We start from the raw sequence: 4,179 nt of genomic DNA, 5'->3' as shown, positions 1-4,179 counted from the left end.
ACTACCCAGACATTACATTCCCCTCTTTTATATACCAGCCTACCCTATATCTAGTAAGAACTAGAACGTTCGCCAAAGTACATGATAGTTCTAGAACCGTTGCGTCACGGTGGTCAAATGACTCGCTGACGCAACAATGTGATCTTTCATGGTGAGACAACACAAGGTAGAGTATGTTTACTTGCAAAATCTGTCTACAGTCCACTATATTTAAAACTTCATTTGTTGCCTTGAAAGCAAGGAATGAAAAGCAATTCCAGCTTATTGCTGTGTCAGACTTCCCAGTTATCAAAAACAGTCACAATCAACTATTAACTTCCTTGGGTCTTATCTGACAACATCCTGTTCTAACTGTGTTTATCAAACGATTATTGCATGATAGTTCTACAATATATATATATATATATATGCGTTTTCTAACCTTTCTCTGATCGAAACTCTCATTTACTCGGCTTTACTTTTGACTCTATTCCCGCTCTCTGGTCTGGTCGCTATTTACATCTATCACTGAGGCGTTCTGGAAATTTTCATAGCCTCGACATCAGTAACTTACAAACACAACTTCCAATAATCGTTTGCTTTTAACTCTCTGACTACAAAAAACAACAACTAACCAATCATGAAATATTAACTCACAAAATAAATAAATTAATACTACCTACACTAAACAGTCTTTTATATCTGACAGTTAGATAAGCTAAAATTGTATAATACAATGCTATCTTTAACAAAGTTAATATGTTCTTCTACCTCTAATTCTGTAGAAAACAGTTCTTGGCAGAGTCATCATAGAAATAGCTTTAGCTTGTCAAAATATTCATGTGTACCAGGAAACCACTGAAACAAAATAGTTCATCTCTGGGACGCGATTTTTTCTTACATACTTTGCAATATGCCTGCTCATTGCCATCAGTAGTCCTACTCAGCAATTGGTATTCTCTTTTTTAACTCGGAATGATACTTTCTTGCAGCCTCGTGATCTTTCCACTTCGGCATTTTTAAATTTCTGTTAGTATATTTAACATAATAATGCGAGCGAAAGAAGGCCTATACGCTGTCGAGTTGTCATCAAACATAACTTTACACAGCGCGAGTTGATGGGTTTGGTTACACACAAGCAACGTTGCTTTGGCAACGATATACTGTACGCATGCGCGACCGTGATACGGAGTGCAAAAAGATTGTTTGTTTTTGAATTTCGCATGTATTTAGTCTCAAAAATTCGAGGTTAAGACCAAATTAATAGCAAATTTTTCTTCAGTGCCAAATCTTTATTTTCAGAACCAAATGGCTTTGTTCAGCACTTAATTTGTCCAATTTTGGTCTTGAAAAGTACCAAATGGCAACCCTGATGTGAGCAAATAAGACAAGATTTTTTGTTTGTTTGTTATGGATTTTGCGCAAAGCTACACGAGGGCTATCTGTGCTAGCCGTCCCTAATTTAGCAGCGTAAGACTAGAGGGAAGACAGCTAGTCATCACCACCCACCGCCAACTCTTGGGCTACTCTTTTACCAACATACGGTATGATAATTGGTTAAATTTTCAGTAACAAGTTTATGTCGAGTTTTGTTGAATTACTTAAAATTTGTGCAAGAAAAAATAAGGAACAACCCAGTCACGTTACTTTCATATTTTTTTTATAAATTTATAAACAGTTTTGATTATCTCCACTGACCTGTACTATGAAACTCTACAATACAGATTTTTGGCCCACAGTCTATATGTAACAGTCTTTCACTTGATTCATGAAAAATTTCATTGACAATACGCTGTGCCACGTTGAATACCCCAAGAACAATGCTTTTAGTATAACTGACGTGAACAAACATACTGATATTCTTCTACAAAGAGATGACGTCCTTACCTAAAGGAAGCTGGATCAACAAATAGATATACGTTATAAGTTTGTGTATTGTGAATTAAGAATGAAAAAGTTAACTACTCCCTCATGAATTTTCTTGCTGTATTTAGTAAAATCATTCCGCTTCCATTTTTGCGTGATCTAAATGTAGAGATTCAATATCCTTACGTCGCTCCTTTTACGTTGTTACGACAGCGGAAGTCACGTGACGTTTCTGGCGCGATTGGCGCTGGTAGTGTACGTGAAGTTTCTCGAATGATCATGAATTTCCTAGTTTGTTCGGAACGTCCCTTTTTTTTTTTTTATTTTTTTGGTGTATAAGCCAGGCAGAAAAGCCTGCGTGAATGAATGAAGAGAGTTCCAGGTAATTTACGCTTCTGTTTCGAGCTAGTGTGTGTTTTGGTATCGAGACTGTGAATCGCTGTGATTTATAACGTGTATTATAAAAGTAGTTAAGTTTAGAAATGTAGTGATTGTGAAATTACTGTGTACTAAAAGTGTGTATCAAGAAAGAATAAAATGGTTAAATCAAGAAAGGACTTGTATCAGTGAAGTTCCTCGGAAAGAATTTATACCGGAAATTAACAAACAAGCAGATACATAACAAACTGGTGTCAGAGAGTGGGACAGAAAAAGAGAAGAAGATGGAAATTAAAAGTGGCAAATCAAACTAAAGCTTAGCAGATTTGATGGCAGCAATACAAGAACGGCAAAAGATACAAGAAGAACGAGAAAAGAAACAAGAAGAGAGACAACAACAGTGGCAAGAAAACCTGCAACAGTGGTAGCTCAAACAGCAAAATAAACAAGAGAGATTACAGCAGTTGTTGAAGGAAAAATAAAAGAAACAAGAGTAGAGACAACAGCAGTGGCAAAAAACCTCCAACAGTGGCAGCTCAAACAGCAAAATAAACAAGAGAGATTACAGCAGTTGTTGGATGAAAAAGAAAGGAAACAAGAAGAACGAGAAAATAAACAAGAAGAGAGACTACAGCAGTGGCAAGAAAACCAGCACCAGTGACAACTGGAACAAGAAAAGAAACAGGAAGAAAGTCTCCAACAATTGAGAGAATGCCAGCATACACAAATTGAAAAGATTAGTAAATTTCAAAGTGAATTAAATACATCAAAGGACGATTTACTGTCTTTTACACAGGGAGGATATATTAGCCATGGACCTAATCAGACCCAGAAAACAGGAAGCCCCTTCCAGACCTTGCAGCTAAACCCTAATGCAGACATCTTCAGTCCTGCCAGAAGTCACATTGCAGACACGAGTGTCAGCAATAGGGTGATCTAGTACGAAGGAAGCCACAGGAATTCGATGGGAAGGCACCATGGGAAGCATATAGAGCTCAATTTGAGCTATTGGCAGATATGAATGGATGGACAGAGGAGTAGAAAGCAGTGTACCTGGCAATGAGCTTAAAGAGGCAACCACTGGAAATAATTGGACAGTTGTCAGCAGACGACAGGCACGACTATAGAGCACTGGTAGCTGCACTAGAACTCAGGTGTGGAACCCAAAATCAGTATGAAGTCTACAGGGCTAGGTTTAGGACTAGAGTCCGTGCTGAAGGGGAGAGCCTGCAAGAGCTAGCACAGGATTTGGAAAGTATGGCACAAGGCATACTTTCCAACTGTGCCATCCAATATCCTCAAGCTGTTGCTGAGGGATCAGTTTGTAGATGCCTTGGACAGTCCACAACTGAAGATACAAGTAACGAAAGCACACCCCTCTGCTATGCAGGATGCAATGGCCAGAGCTCTTGAATTCGAATCCTTTGTTAAGTCCAGCACAGAAGTACAAAGGTTGGTATAGTCATCAGGATTCAAGGTCAGAAAAGAGCATCTCTCAAAGAAGTTTGAGGGACTTTGCTGGTATTGTAACAAACCTGGGCACAAGAGAGCTCAATTCTGGCAACTTCAACACAGGAAAGATGCCACAGCCGGCAAAGGCTGCTACCCAGAATGGTTGTTGGAACTGTGGAGAGCAAGGATGTATGAGGAGCCAGTGTAAGAAGAGTACTGCCAATAAGTCAGCTTTGGGAAACCAGTAGTGGTTGGTGCTGAGGGACACCCACCAACCCCCATTGTGAAAGTCCAAACAGCTAAGTGTAAAATGGCAAGTACACATAGTGTCTATGTGACAGGAAAGCTGGATGACCAAAAGTTCAACTTTGTCACAGATTCTGCATCTCGGCAAATTCTTGTGAGTATCAAGATGCCAGATGACAAAGGAATGCCAAAAGCCATACAGAAGCTTTTTGGTGTGATAGGACATTATGCAAGGTTGTGGGGACCAGTGTGGGTAAC

The sequence above is a fragment of the Limulus polyphemus genome, unplaced genomic scaffold, assembly GCF_000517525.1.
Source record: "Limulus polyphemus unplaced genomic scaffold, Limulus_polyphemus-2.1.2 Scaffold2908, whole genome shotgun sequence".
Lineage (NCBI taxonomy): Eukaryota > Metazoa > Arthropoda > Merostomata > Xiphosura > Limulidae > Limulus > Limulus polyphemus.
Note: the sequence above shows the minus strand (reverse complement) of the source record.